This window comes from Chelonia mydas, chromosome 6, assembly GCF_015237465.2.
Source record: "Chelonia mydas isolate rCheMyd1 chromosome 6, rCheMyd1.pri.v2, whole genome shotgun sequence".
Classification (NCBI taxonomy): domain Eukaryota; kingdom Metazoa; phylum Chordata; order Testudines; family Cheloniidae; genus Chelonia; species Chelonia mydas.
The window spans coordinates 85286348-85303110 of NC_051246.2; the positions used below are offsets into that span (position 1 = coordinate 85286348).

General features: G+C 36.6%; 1 protein-coding gene and 1 long non-coding RNA gene across 2 annotated transcripts in view; one reads left to right on the top strand and one right to left on the bottom strand.

The window, feature by feature from the left end:
- Window positions 1-2085, top strand: part of AKAP6 (A-kinase anchoring protein 6) — a 413166-nt gene extending 411081 nt beyond the window's left edge. The window contains exon 15 of the mRNA XM_037900577.2: window positions 860-2085. The gene's annotated coding sequence lies outside the window, so the exon portion shown is untranslated. The remainder of the gene's footprint in view (window positions 1-859) is intronic.
- Window positions 1-11295, bottom strand: part of LOC122466159 — a 37271-nt gene extending 25976 nt beyond the window's left edge. The window contains exon 1 of the long non-coding RNA XR_006291464.1: window positions 11195-11295. This is a non-coding gene — a long non-coding RNA (uncharacterized LOC122466159). The remainder of the gene's footprint in view (window positions 1-11194) is intronic.
- Between the last annotated feature and the right edge of the window lie 5468 nt (window positions 11296-16763).

The window sequence follows — 16763 nt, forward strand, 5'->3', positions numbered from 1 at the left end:
AAATGTGATATCTTCATTATTATGCATGTTGTTTTTGCACTGATTTCTAAACATACTGTTGCACTTTTCACTATTTTCATGTAATGTACTTTTTCTATAAAAATAGAGAGGTCAGTTACAGCAAATAAGATCAAAGGAGAAGGTAACTGGATAGATCCAGATATTTCTACTTAATTTGGAAGGCATATAATGCATGTCTGGAGTGCCTCCTAGGAAATGCCTAAGAGATGTACTTTGCACTAATCTTTTAGCTGTTATTCCGACATAATCCTCATCATAAGCCTCTGCTCTTTGATGAATAGTTTAACCCTAAACTCCAAGCTGGATAAATTCCATATTATGAAAATGTAACTCATTACTGGTGCCAGAAATGTCCAAATAGTTCTGTGATACCCCTCTTTGCCTTTATATTAAAATGTCATTGTATATACATACATAAATTATGTGTGTCAGTTAAATACTGTGTATCCCTTTTTGTTGTTTGGCTGTGGCAGATCCATATTTTGTTATTGATCGGAGCACCTTTGAGTGTGCTGAAGGTAAGTTCACAGGTAAGTATAAGGACAGGATCCAGGGAAAAGGTCAGACTTGATGATTTCCCTTGTTTGTTTTGAAACGACGTCCTTAAAAAAAAAAAATCAATGAGTTTTCTACAATCAATACAAAGACATTTTTTACTCTAACTTGAACTTAGGCATTTAAAAATCATTGTTCACACACTGTGTGCCAGTGCATTTAAAGGCTTTGGCATGTAATTGTATAATGGCTATCTTCAGTTGTTCTGGAAGAGCTTGTGTTTTGCACAAAACTGTATTTTATGTAACATACTTTCACTTCTTTTTTTTCCATTTCCTTTTAGAAACTTGGCTGCTGTTCAGGTACAGGTTCATCCTGTTAACCCTGGGATGACCTCCAATGCCATTGCATCATTCACTGCCTCTTGTTACACTGACTCCCAAGATAAATTTTCTTTCCAAATGTGATTTGTCCATGTTTGTTTTCTGATCAGGCTACATATGCTGGTCCTAATTCAGTAATCATTTTGTAGTATAGCAAAGCCATTTGCTTTCATGTGGATTCCCCTCCCAACCTACCTCTAACTACCTACCCTTCCTAAACTGAATGCTTCTGTAGTAAGTGAGCTGTAGCTCACGAAAGCTTATGCTCAAATAAATTTGTTCGTCTCTAAGGTGCCACACGTCCTCCTTTTCTTTCTGTAGTACTTATCACCCGTTACATTCTTTAAAGTTTTGCAATTCCACAAATTCATCATGATCAGTCTGATTCATCTTTACAGAGCTGTACCGGTCAGTACTCTCTTATTTCATGTATCAAATTTAATATATATGTATAATGCATATAAAATATATATATGTATAATGCATATGTTTGTTGAAACTAGTTTGTGTTTAAAATTACAATTTTATTTGATTGCAGCAAAAGAAAAAGTCATTAGTCCTCCTAATTCAATACATCTAAAAGTTAAGCAATTAAAATCAATGCCATTTATTTCATTTTAAAATTTAATCTATGCAACACTTCAAGAAACAACTACATGGTGTTGTATATTAGGAACTGTTGACATTCTACTGAATTAAGTACAACATTTTGGGGTTTTATGCTTCTTGAGGTGGTAAAGGGAAAAAAGTTTTTTAAAAAAGTGTGCCTTGCTGTATTTCTTATACCATTTATTAAAAAGCTGCTTTCAGAGTAAAATTATGTTGGTTTCAAAGGAGGAAATAGCAAGGTTAAGATGTGTGAATAATTTCTGTATATATGTATAACCAAGTACAAACATTGATGTATAATGACAGTATAAAATGCTTTCATGTTTGTGATGTCCAGTGATGTTGAACGTATAAGCCTTAAAACCATTAGATTGCATGATAATTAGAATTGGCATAATAAACATCGTTTATTGGGGAAAAAAAGCAAAATTGGTTATCTGTTTTACCCACGTTCAAGGAAAAAATACTGCATCAAAATACAGAAAAGGTATTGTTTGCAATATTTCATAGAGTCTAGAGTTTCCATATCAGTTAAGAGGTTTGGGCTACATGGCTCCAAAGTAAAAGTCATGCAGACTAAGGAGTTTCAAAAATCTTTCTCGTCACACATGGAAATGCAAATATTCAGAAAGATTAATCTAGTAAACTGCAACACCAGTTCCCAGAGGACAAGTATACATATCTTAAACCTTTATTTCTTTATTATTAACAGTTTGATCTTGGATGTTAGGACACTTTCTGTCTCTTAAAATTTCATTCATTTACATAGTCCCATTGAATGAGCTTTGTATATATTTAGATAAGCACTTTTACAGTTAGGCTGTTTGAATGATTTAGATTATGTACATTTTAAATGTTTTTATCTTGTTCTAAAACTATATTGGGTGGCTAAAACAATGCTGAAAGCTCTATCTAGTATCTCTGCAAAAATGACTCTTTCCTAAAAATCTCTATTGTAAATGGAGGCTACATTTAATAGGCCAGAAACTGGGCCCGCTGTTTTCTATTTTATCTGTTTAAATACATATACTTTCTATTATGTACATGGGGGATTATTTTAAACAAATATTTAAAATAATATTGGTTTTCTTAATAAAATCAATCAATCCAATCAATCAGTTAAATAAAATGCTAGTGGCCTAGCCAGAATCTAGAAGAAGACCTAAAATACCTCATTGGCATATCCATGTAATAGTGGAGGAACTGGTAAGAAAACTTTCCTGTTTTAAGCTACCAAGGGCATATTTTCACTTATAGTGGTGAGAAAAACATGTAGGTCCTGACTCTTATCTCCACTAAGTCCCCTTTAAAAGGCCAAAGCAATGTAAAAGAGCCTTAGTGTAGATGAGAATGAAGCCCTTAAAAATTTGAGAAAAATTCCTTGCAATTGCCTTTTTGAATCTATGACGTGTTCTCCACTTGCATATTCTCACTGTTAAGTCCAGAATTGTGTTTAAGTTAAACCCAAGCCACACTGAAGGTCTGAATCACTCTTTACAGAATATTGGAAAATGCCAAATAATTTCTAGGTGCAATTTCTCATAAAAATCACACAGAGTTTAGCCAGTCTATTTTTTTAATTAAAATTATGAATTTTTAGTGATTTATCATGGTTAATTTTTACATGGGAAAGGAGTTTTGAAATATATCTTGGTCTGTCTTAGCACTTTGTTTTTAAGCTAACTCACTTTGACTGCAATCACATCTTGATGATGAGAACAGAACTCGTAAGTTAGAGGCTTTTCATGTCTGTCAGCTCAGCCAACAAACTGTAAGGCTATGTGGCTCAATCCTGAGAGGTGGAGAATACCTTGACTTACCTAGTGTTTGCAGAACTATATTATTTGATCTCAGGAGACAAAGTACAGTATCATTTTTATAACTGTGATTCAAGGCCATTCATTATCAAATATTCTTCACTAGCATGGTTATAAGCTCTATATTTTCTTATTTTTCTTCTCACAGAGAGCATATTGGATTTTGATGTCAATATAAATTGATTTCTGAAAGAAAACAAATCTCTGGCATCCCTGATACAGCATTCACTCATGTCATATAAAAGCCATATGCTTAGAGCCAAATTATGTCTAGCGTTTGGAAACAGTTATAATGCCTGCTCCGTGAAAGAGTAGCAAAAGTGGCATTAATATAGCTCGTATCCTGTCTAACACCAACCCATACACAGCCCCCTCACATTCTATTTCTATTGGGTACAAATCACCTGTGGTGCAGGAGACTTGCACAAATCCCTTGGCCCACTGAAGGGGGTGCATGGAGTTTTTGCCTATGCACTCTCCATACGCTGAAGAAAGGGTCCGAAGACTGTCTGCACATAAACTATAAGAAAGGCCGCAACAGGGGAAGGCCAAGGGAAGAGCCACAAATGTATATGTCCGCAGAACCAGCTCTGCTATTCCAACTCAGAGGCTGGAATAGCTTCTGCGGGTAGTGAGGAGGCAGCGCAGCAGCTCATGCCCTGCAACTTGGATTTTGTCTCCTTAAGCGCTTCACATTCCACCCGCCTAGAGTCTGAATAGTCTGGCTTTATGCAGAGCGAATGAATGGCACCCACTAAGAAGATGTGCTCTATCAGAGCAGCTGTATATACATACACGTGGACATAAACTTTGCATCATATCCCTGACCCCACTGGTCACATGATGTTGTGCCTTTCTGTCAGATAAGTCAAAGAAGGCCATGTGGAATAGTGTCTTTTTATAGGATGAAGAATCCAGGTGGCAAACTCCACTCTGTGCTCCTACTGCTGACCATAGTTTTCCTGATGTAGAGGTGCATGTACTCAGAGAGCCAGAATCTGGACCCTCAAATGCTGTTCGAATTTTCAACATTAAATTCACACTGATGTCGTAGACCTTGATGTGATACACATGTTTAATCTAGTCCATATATTGAAAATTATGAAATGCCTGTGTCAGAAAATAAAAAGCCTCACAAACCTAGAAAGTCATGAAAAGGAGTCCCCGCAAACTACTAATCTAAACTTTCAAAATACTGTCCAGGTTATAAGCAGCACACATACTCTATATTGTACTATTATGCACTAAGATAGGGATAGGCTTCCATCCCTGTGCCTGGGAGTTCATAGAATCATAGAATATCAGGGTTCGAAGGGACCTCAGGAGGTCATCTAGTCCAACCGCCTGCTCAAAGTTACCTGCACGTATACCATTAAGAACTGAGTGCATACCTATTCCACAGTCCTTAATCGATGGCCCTGATTTACACTTAATTCAAATCTCCGCTGAAGTCCTTAGTGTTAGACTGTAAAAGAGGACACACTTTTTCCTACTAACTCTACTTTACAAATCTCACATAGTAGCATAAATGTTCACAACACTGTTCCCGTTGTTTGTTTCACAGTAAACGAAAATGTGCAGACACTTTCATTTGGATAGTGCCTCAATCTTTTTCCTTCAGAATGATGGACAGGAGTAGATTAATAGATGTCAAGGCTAGAGAGAGACAATTCGATCATCTAGTCTGACCTCCTGTATAGCACAGCCCAAGGAATTTCACCCAGTTACTCCTGCAATGAGCCCAATAACTTGTGTTTGACTAAAGCTTATCTTCTAGAAAGGCATCCAGTCTTGATTTAAGATATCAAGAATTGTACTGGAGATGTCTGAGTGCCAAGGGCTTATTATCCCCCAGGTCTGGACAAGTTTCTACAAAATTATTCCTAATAATAGTATTTCTTTAAAAGGGGTTTTGTATAATTGGTGGCAACTGATCTATTGCCTCCAGAACAGTGTATCTAACTTCTTGGGCTCACTCTATCAACACCAGTTGCTCACATTTGTCATATAACCATTAATTATTTGTTCAGAATGCATCTATTCATCTCTGATTCAATAAAATATTTTCAAGGAGCAGATCATAAATCTACTATGCACCAAATTGCATCATGCAAGGGATTAGTTATTGTTAGTACAATGCTTTGAAAATGTAAATTCTTATAAAATGGAAAGTATTAATTTATTCCCAGACAAAAAAACCTGTTTTGATGGAGTTAAGGTTAAGAGTATGTATCGTTAATTTAAGGGTGAAAACATTAGAGGGATGTTGTAATTATCCCAAAAATAAGCATTAGAACGTCAGGAAATTCCAAGTTAAGGTCATATTTAAAAGAAATCCAAATATGTTAAGGTATGGAAATGTACATTTAAAGCACACAAATAACCTTAACTTTGCCCTTTAGTGATGCCATATAATAACTGTAACTTTATAATTAGGGCATTTGAGTGTTTATGGTCTTAGATTAGACTGATTTTTAACAGCATATGCAATTCCCCACCCCCCACCCCCATGGCATCTCCACAGGGTAGAATTAAGGTTGTTTGGTTGCCTTAACTGTACATTTCCATACCTTAACGTCTTTGGATTTCTTTTATGTGTAACTTTAACTCTGAATTTCCTGGGTTTCTAATGTTAGTTTTGGTTTAATATAAAATATCCATCTAATTTTTAAAAAATCTTTGAAATACTGGTACATATTCTCAACCTTGACTAATTTTTAACATGGTGGGGGAGTTGGCTTGGAATTTAGGTTTTTTTAAATGATTAAAAATCAATGCTAAAAAAGACCAACCCAAAAGAGAATGCTACCATGCACTATTTATAATGATGATATGTAGCCATCTTATTCAATTAATCATTGTCAGTCCACTGCTTCCTCCATTGAGCGCTACTTTCATATGTAGTATCAGCCTTAAAACATTTTTTAACATTTTACTTTTGAGGGCAGATCACAGTAGACTAAAGCAGCCGAAGTGTACTGATGACTTCAGTCCTAAATATGGAGTTGAATTATTGAGCTGGTGTGCTGTATTAGTGAGATCAGCCCTATGTGAAGGGATGCAAGCAAAGTCCAGTCCCTGAGTCCCAAAGTCTTTGCCCTTTAAGGGCTCCCTCTATGCTGGTCAATTCCTCTAGCAATGCTGTGGAGCCAAGGCAACAGTACAATGGGAAGCCTTTCAAGCACTGATGACCAAGCTAGTATGTGGCCATGGAATCTTTAATTAACAGTGACAGTTTGGGTCCAGTGATTTACCAGCGAGAACTGTCCAATCTCCTTCATACCACTAAGTCATTACACCCAACAAAATGTTCCATGCAAATTAGCTCATAGACTCGAAGGCCTGATCATCTAGTCTAACCTCCAGCACACAGCAGGCCACAGAACCTCACCCACCCGCTATCTGTAGAGGAATGGTGCTGATTGCTTGTTACCACTGATGTCACAATTGTCACTTGAGTTATTTGAGCCATTAACCTGACCTTGTCTGTAGGGCCCTAGCAATTAGACACAACAATCATTAGATGAATTATAATCTAATTTCTTCAAATTAACCTATGCACAATATTGCAATTAATGTTAGCTATAGTGAAATTTGAAGAGTCTGACAAGATCATTTAGGAATAAGACAATACTGACACATATGCTACATTTCTTAAAAGAATCTAGTTCTTATATTAATTTTAACTCAAACAAAAGGTTTACTTGTAAATTCTCAGAAATATAATTCTGTACTCAAGGTGTACATGCTATACATGTGGGAAGAATATGCTATATTTTTCATACAAAACCAAGAGACTAAATCTGCATTTTAAGAGCAAAACAAGACTCAACGAACTATAGTGTTGCAATCAGAATTCTCAAAACGTGTCATTATGGGTGGGGTATGGAGGGGCGCATGTAAGATTTAACACATTTCACAAGATAGTTTTCTCAAAGAGCATTATGAGGAAGGGATGTAGTTCAACAGGATTTCAAGCTACATCTCAAAAATGTAAATCATTCCTGATGCTCATTTACCGTGTCAATACCTTCTATTAAAACAAGACTGTAGGGTGATATTATTGCATTCCCACATTCTAGCCAATGGTACCCCCTCTAGCCCTATTGCATGATGCCCCTCTGGAGGACATGTATTGTGTGGTGTCTCCAGAAGGAACAGGGGGCCAAACTTTGACCAAATTCAACTTCAGCATTTCTGACATGCTTGGAATTGAAACTGTACCAGATAGGTTTCTCATCCTATAATTTTTATTATCTTACGCTACCAGGCACAATCCCACCCCCACCCCCGCACCCTCCCCAAAAAACCAAAACCAACCAAAGGAAAAAAAACCTCACCACATCAAGAAATCACTCTATAAATTCTTGTAGTCCCCATCCAATGGTTTAATCAAAGATGCTCTAAGCTTTGTAGAATTATGATGGTCCCATTTACTGATTGTTATTTATATTGACTCAGTGATGCTAGACAGCTCTAATTCTCAATGTGTGATAGATTTTTTTTGTGAGGGAAGGGGGGTTGGGGTTTTTTGTTTGTTTATTTACCTCAAAGTGGAGCCTCTTCTTTTTTTAAAGTGGCAAACAGACTGTAGATATTTATTTTTGATTGCTAAAATTGTGGCAAAAATCAAAGCATGACTCTTGGCTCCACTAGGTCACTGAGTGTCCATGCCAGTTACAATTGATCAGTGCTGCTTTTGGCACTATTTTGTAAAGAGAAATCCACTCATAGGTTTTTTCCCCCATGCACATAACTCTCTGTATTCATATGCTAATATAATGATACATAAAAATCTTCCTCTCTGTTTCATGCCATAGGTTGGAATATAAATATTTACCAGATCTGCCCCTGAAGTTTTTCACTTCCATTTTTAAAATCTTTTGGGGGACCAGATTAACTAAAACAAGATGCCCACAGCACCACTGAGCTAAGCATTTGTGTTCTGCCCTTTTTCTTTCTCATGTGCTTTATAACCAAAGGTAGGAATTAATACTTACATTTTAAAATAATAACTAAAAGAATCATGTGGCCTCGGAACTGTGGTACAGCAACTTGCAGGCACTGAGGGAGAAGGAACAGTAAGGGATCCAGGAGGTAAAGGTGAGAGATGCACGCTGGCTACACATTCAATGGCTACAGCTGTGCCAGGCAGACTAGGAGAGAATTTAGATCTGTATGCCAGGCATGCCCAGCAAAGCAATGCCATGCTGCTGATGACAGAATAAAAACGAAGAGGCAGGCACAGTGGGAGGAGCTTCATAGGTGGCTGATGGGCATTGTCTCTTATAAAAATATTTGGAGCATGGTAGAAACTTCCACTGTGTTGAAATCGATTGATCTCTCATGCAAAACCTGTTATTGTAATATGTGAAAATAATGCTATTAGTGAATACACATTTTTCTGAGTAAGATCTTCAGTTTGCTAAATGTATCAATCTATGGCATTATTGTCATCTAATTCACATTTTATTGCAGTAAGTGCAGGGTGATGAAAGGGAGGTTACTTCTTTCTGGGAAGGGTGTCTGATTTTGTTCAGAAGGGTAAAAGTGTCTTCAATAACCATCTTCAACACACTGGGCAAAAATTTTGGACAAATAGTTTAATCATTGAAAAATACAGTTTTGGATGAACTCAAACTATGGCTGAATTTGGGTCAAATGTGGTGAATAGTTTCAACGAAAAAAAAGGGGAGGGGAATTTTCCCAAAACAATCAAAGCATTTGGTTTCAAAATTTAGGTATGTTCATTTTTTTTAAGAGGGTAAGCACCTGAAAATGAAATTAAACATTTCAGGTGAAATAAAATGTTTAATTAAATTCAAAACAATTTTGGGGATTTTTTGTTGAAAACAAACAAAAAATAACAATTATTTGCCCAGCTCTAATCCTCAACTACCGATGAAGTCAAATTTTAACGTATGGATCGGTATGTCTGTGACATTCATTACCCTGTAGTGCTTGGGAATAAGAATGGAAGGGAAGTGTAGGAAGTGCTCCTCAGCTTGCAGAATTGGGTGCTAAATGTTCGAGTGGATTATTGTATTTAGAACAGCTGTCAGAAGATTAATAGTTTCCCAAAGACCCAATTATATGAGTAATATGCTTGGGAGAGAAAAAAAAAGTTAAGCTACACCTACAGCATGTACCTAAAACTATTTGAGATCATCTTATCACATGACAGACGTGATAGTATGCAAAATAATGAATGGTTTCGTTAAGACAGAGCTATTGTTCCTTTCCTGTCAGCCACATAATTCTAAGTCATTCACTGAAATTGATTGGTAGTGAATTTAGAATTGACGGAAGGAGATACTGTACTACTTTATGTGACATAATTAATCTGCTGAATTTCATTTCTACAAGAAATTACTGAATCCAATACCTTGGTGGGATTGTAAAGGAATCTAAATATAGCATAGGCAGTTGTGCTAAGATAACAGGTTAGTCCAAACTAATGACCACTGAAAGCAAACTTCATCCTTCATGAAGAAAGCTGCTGCCTTTTGAAGGACCAGAAGGAATTTCCCAGCCTCCCCCTTCCCCATTACTGGTTGCACCATTTGCCCAAAGCACAGATGGAGAAGTTTTGCCTTCCTCTGAAGCATCAGGAATAGGCCACTGTCAGGGACAAGATATTATAGGGTAATGCCTATGGCTTGTTTGATTTTGTTTTTTTACTAACACTTATGTTCTGAGAAACAAAGATGTGATCTGTCAGAAACAAATGATTCCAATTACTTGACAAGCTATTGTGCTGAAGTATAAGAAATTATCTAAAATATGATTCTGTGGGTAACTGTAACAGGCTTCCCATATGCCATGTGTAACATATATATGGTTACCTAGATGAAGCTAACTGTGATAAATTATATTTCAATAAAGAAAACACTCGTATTCCAGGCAAGTAGGGTAACAATATTTCAGAAGAATAACCCTTCTTTAATCATATACTTTGATGGAGGAGTGCTCATATGCACATCAGCTCAGCTCAATTCGTTCCAGAAGGACTGACATCTTAAACTGCACTAAACAATGAATCACCTTGTCAAATAAAGTGCAAAATGGAAAACCTGTTACCAAACTCATCTGATATAATGGCAATTTACAACAACATGTTTGAGGTGATAAACTGACAATAATAATTATATTTCTTTTAGACTTTCATTGTACTTTGAAAGTTTTGTGCAATCATACACCCTTCCAAAAAATTGTATAGCAGGGCATTTATTTTCTGGAACTTCAAACCTTTTAGGAACATGCAAATCACAGTTAACATTAAACTGACTACTCTCAATTTTAACCTTCTCTTACAATAAGCCATCGCTGGACTTGCTAGCAATGCTTATACATCTTCATACAATGCTTAGAACACATTTTACATTACAGAAACAAGGGCTAGTTTATGGATTTTCACTAATGAGTCACAGCATTTATCTTTCCTTGCCCAGTCCCCATATTATCACTCTTTTAGAAGTTCTCTACAATTTTCCTAACAGTGGACCCAGTGAAAATATGAGGTGAGTAACATTTAAGTTGAGCTGTGAAACCCACACATTATTTTATCACATGCCCATCAGGTTAGCTGAAGGAGAACAAAGGTTGTGCTTTTGGAAATATCCCTAATCTTGATACTACAAAAGAATGTTCCTAACCCTCCCTCCCCCTCTCTCTCTCTCTCACACACACACACACACACCTCTACCATCCCCCATCCATAATTAAAAATAATAAAGAGCTAAGGGTGAAATCCCGGCCTCACTGAACACCCATTAACTCCAGTGAAGCTGGGATTTCACCCCAGTAAGTCTAAAAATAAGCAATTGTATCTGACATTTTTAGAGGTATTGGGCTTGTAATATATAGTACCTGTGACAGGCTGTTCAGATCCTGCATTGGAGGCAATCGAGCACCTGGGGGGAAAGCTTGGGGTTGAGTATGGGCGGGTATGTGTTGTGGTAGAAATGTATGGCTAAAGCCCCAGGATAAGCTGTCTAGCCATCCTGATGAACTACAGCTGACAACCTTTATTGAGGAGGAGAGGAAATCAAAGAGCAGGTGCTAGGGAAGTATCATTTGATAGGGAGTGAGTAATTTGGTGCCTGGAGAAGATTGTATAAGGTGTACTCATTGGCTGAGGAAAAACCTTTTGGGTAAAGCTTACAGGTGTTTTAAGAAAAGCCCTTCTCACAGTAACTTTGGGCTACTAACTAGGTAATTGCATCTAAAAGAGCGGGGGGGAGGGGGCGTTATTATATAATACTCTTTGGGCACTATGTATCTGGGTAAAAGGCACTACCTTCCACTCTATTCCCAATGTGACCTATGGATAATAACTGTGTGTGAATGAACATCAAACCTGAAGGTGATTTCTCAGTACCTCTTTTTGTGGCCCTAGTGTTACTGTTCCTGATGCACAAATTGCAGCAAGAAGAGGATTGCAGTTTTGGGTCAGCACATATTTACTTAAAACTAAACTCTGCCCTATCCCCTATGAATGGTCATAGGAAAATGCCTCTCTTTAGCCAAACAACATTTAGAAGAAGAGACATTTTCATACTACCCATTAAAAGCTTGCTAGATTTGTAAACACATATATTTAAAACACAGACTGTGATGTCTGCATTTAAAAAGAGCCACCAAGTGTTTTAGTGCAATTTCACAGTGAATAAAGTTGTATTACACAAGGAAATTTGCTGTTACAGGAGGAGGGTCTGCCACCACACTTACTGAGAGAAAGCACTTACCACTTCCTTTACTAGTAGTGCTGTATCCTAAAGCAGCCGGGGACTCCCACTGAGTTTGCACAGCAGGAAAAGAGTTTTCAGTACAGAAGAGACTGGAATAAAGAAAAAGATCACTAAATACTCTCTGCTTCTGCAAACAAATAAAGCTTTGTCCTATTGGGAGGGACAGAAAGGCCAGCAAGATCTCACATCTTGCCAATGCAAAACAACCTACAGAGAGTAATAATATATAAAGATGGAGCATCCAAAGCAACTGGTAGAGGACACAATTCTTCACTCCAGTTGGTCACTTGAGAGAGAAGCAAGAAGTGGACCACATTACAGGTACTACTGTATACTACTTATTACTGTAATACTAAAAATTCAAACGCACTCAATGCAAATAGCCTTTTTGTAAAAAAGGGCCTGGTTCTCCTCTGCCTTACACGCTAGTGTAAACCAGGAGCATCTTCACTGAAATCAGTGGAGTAACATTAGTGTAAAACCAGTGTGAGAGGAGAATCAGGCTCATAATAGCACCAAGATTACAGGTTTTGTTGGAATAAATAATTGCATCTCTGCACAGCAAATGTTAACATGAAGCTTAGAAATTGATGGAAAAGTACTATTTTAACTAGATAAAAAGACTAGATAAAAAATAATCTTCTATCAGCCGCACCTTGTCTTACTCCAAATTCCTAAACATTATGATATATACCTTATCTTTTAAGGTTATTAAAGCTCATTTTGTTACTATAGCAGAACCATTAGTGATATAGTTCAGGGGCTGCTAACATTTCTTGATTAGTTAATAATTGTTCAGCACTTTGAACACGGTAAGGTCTATTCAAGTGCTGAGCATTAGTTATTATTTCTTAAACACTTTTTAACACTTTAGCTTTGATGCAGAAATTTGCTCTGAGCTTAAATTTTAAATAGCAGGACTTAGCCTAAGTATACTTCACAACAAATCTTTAATTCTTTAGAAGTTATATATATTTTAAACAGGAATTAATTGTCTATAATTCAATGCAAAAAGGGCAAATTATTACTTCATAATATAATGTAATTATTTCATAAGTGCTGGAATTAAGGGTGCTGGGAGTGCTGCTTGAAATGGTTTCCATTATATACGGGTTTGATTCCGTGGCTCTCAGCACCCCCACTAAGCAAATTGTTCCAGCACCCCGGATTATTTTTGATGTTTTGAAAAGAAAATTTTAAATGACCATGATGTTAAGGTTTTAAAAACTAGAAATGTTTATTGATGTGTTGTGCCATTCCATTGTTACACAAGTATATGGAATAGGTTATTTTGGAATTTGTTACAGAATTGTTTTACACAGGTAGAAAACCTAGTATGTGCAAATATCTTAAACAAACATTGTTATACACCAGTATGTATGGAATGTTTAACACTGGTAGGTGTATCCTCTGGATATAATATTGCTGCACCACTTAAGCAATCATATATTGACTTGTACCTAAAACCACAATCATGTATGTAGGTCAAAAACATACTTCATGCTGAATTGCTAAATATCTAAAATTTCACTAGGGCTTGTAGTACTCTGACTGCAAAACTATATACATGGCAACTAGGTCATCACATTTAACCTAAAGTACTCTAAGAAAGTAACTACAGAGTATCAGCACAATATGCATTTTAAAAGGGCTCTTTCAAAGAAATGGTAGCAATTAAATAATAAATCCACCAATTTACATATAATGAATGAGCCCAGTCTTTCAGTCCTTATACAGGCCAAACTCACACTGAGTTTTACCTGATATATGGGCTGTTGAATAATGCCTAATATGTAGCTCAGTATACAAACTTAACAAGAGAAAATGCTGACTGGAAAAGAGTATTAAATGTCCATAGGTCAAAACCCTATCTTAAATGATGGAAGAGTGTCTTAATTAGAATAATAGAACATTTCAAGTCTTCCGTGAAACACAATTTAAATTATTTTAAAGTGACAAAAATCTGAAATGTTAATTTGACTGACATTCTGTTGTTAATTTGTGTTTTACAAGTATATAAGTTCAGAGTAAAATAAAAGGACTTAACCTTGAAATCCTTGATTTTTAGTGGTGCAAAGTAGACTTTTTAATGTTGTTTAAAAACAACCAGTTCACTTTTGTATTTAATATACTTATGTGGAAACTCTGAGAAGATGAATGTTTTAGTGATCCTGTAACTTGTGCAGCTTCTATACCTTTTCAAATAGTCCAACCGTTGTCTCTCTCCTGTTGTTGCAGAGAACAGAAGGAACCTCTTCTTTAAAAAAAAAAAAAAAAAAAAAAAAAAAAAAGCCACAGGAAAGAGCTCACGTATATGACTTGAAGGGGTAAAGATAAACGAATTGGAGAAATCTTGGGGGGAAATGTGCACCAAATAAGGGACCAGTATGTGGGCTGTAAAGCAGTAGTAGATGACTGCCTTTGCTTTCTCTGGAACAGCCCTGAATTATCTTAAAATCAAGTCCAGTAAGGCCAATATCCAAGTTCTGGGGTCACTCAGAGACTGATCTTTGTGGAAAAGTTGTTCCTTGACCTTTTTTGGCACTGTACCTCTACTGCAACATAGGGAGGTCAAAAGTGCACTAGTTGTTAGCACCAAAGATGAAGCTTAAACCAGATACAGAGAGCAATGATTATCAAACGGCTCCATTTGCAAGACAAGAAGTGTATCCTTTGCAGAGCAAGGGAGATGAAAGAGACAGTTTTCTAGGGGTCACACTGGTTCTCCTTTTTTGACCTCTCTCAAGATTTGCAAAAGAAACAGTAAGATTTCTATAGCAAAGAGGTGCTACAAAGAAAAAGGACTCTCTTCTCTCCTCTGCCAGACTTCCAGGAAGAGTTAAGTTCCATTCTCTCTCTCTCTCTCTCTTTCATAAGAGACTTGTAAAAGCATAATTAAGAGAATAGAATAATTAAAAGGACAGTTTCAAGTACCAGTAATTTTACATTTTAAACCCTTCTTAGAAACTTTACATAACATTTTGTTTTCTCTCAGTTTTTTAATCAGTATTATTTATTTGTATTACCACAGTTCCTTGTAGCCCCAGTCACGGACCATGGCCCCATTGTGCCAGGCACTATGCTTCCCCTCCTCACTGTCTTTCTTATGGAATACAGGCTGATATGGCTTTGTCTTATCTATTTTGTTACTGTCATCAGCCCTATTGAAGATGTCACCACATCTCTGGGAACAGGGGTTTGTTACCTAACCTTTGTTTCATCAGCTGGCTAGCTGGCCCCATGGCACTTGAGTAAAAATATTGTAGGGTCTTGTATGTACCATGACTATTTTAATATATATTCAGAATCCAGAGGACATTGCAACAGTTTATAGCAAATCTGAGAAGGATCTAAGTGTGGTTTTAAACTATTACTTATTTTTAAAAGTGGGCAAAATAGGCTAAAAAAATACTAGCTCTAAAATAATCACTCTTGCTGAATTTGAAACAAATAATGAACTCATAATTGTTCTTTTTGGGACATAACCAAAGTCTTCAGGATATCATACGCTACATGATGTGTTATCTGTGACTTAAAGTAATGTGCTTTCTTTTTTATAAATAGTGAGTGCATAAAATCCACACTTTCTTCTCAACTCTGATTAAAAAATCAAGATCATGGAATAAAGAAAGGATTACTGTAAGGCACAATGTAAAGTAGATGCTGATTTTGCTACTTCACTGCTGTGACCTAAAAAATAAGCTGTGATCTAATTTTTCAAGATCAAGGGGGCAAAGGAAAAAATTCTACTCGGAGGTGACAGAGATGTGTGTCTTAAAACTGGAAATATCAGATAAAACAGCCCACGTTATCACAGAAAAAATACCTAAAACTACATATTCATAAATCTGCATTAACCCACTCTGAGACAGGGGTAAAGGACTACATGTCACCTGATAAATCTCCCCTACTCTTGAGGGGGCTCAGACTATAGCCAATCAGCCCAAAGTTATCTAAATAATAAAATAACTGAGTCAAAAGGAAGTCAGGATGAGAAAGGAGAAGAACATGACAATAATGGACGAGGTTATTTAGCTTGAAACTGGATTCTGTGCACTGCCACAAACTTACTATCCTAGAAATGGCTTAGCAAAGGATCCTATGGTTATTTTTGTTATGACTTTGATTTATGTTTTCCTGTCAGTCACCAATGTTTGTTTAACATGTGGAACAATTCCGTTTATATATTCCCTCAAGCTACTTGGCTAAACTTGCCATCACTGGGTGCCTGGGGAGACACATTATTGGAATCTAGGCAGATTAATGCTTATTCCCATGGCTAATATACAATTTAGCAGTGGGAATAAGGGTTTTAAACCAAAAATCTAAGCGATGAAAATTCCTGCATGCCTTAGAAATTAAACAGGTTCAGATACACCTTCTTTCAGGAGGTGCAGTTATTTGTATTATTTATGTGTATTATCATATTGCCTAGGAGCCTTAGTCCTGGAACCAGACCCTATTGTGTTAGGTGCTGTACAAACGCAGAACAAAAAGACAGTCGCTACCCCACAAAGTTTGTATTTTAAGTATAAGACAAAAGACACCAGATGGATACAGACAGCCTGACGGGGGAGTACAAGGAAACAATGAAACAATACTGATTAGCATGCTAGGCTGTGGTCTGAGCACACCAGTAGCCTAACAGTCATTAAGATGTTGGAGGCATCACAGCAAATGAGAGTTCT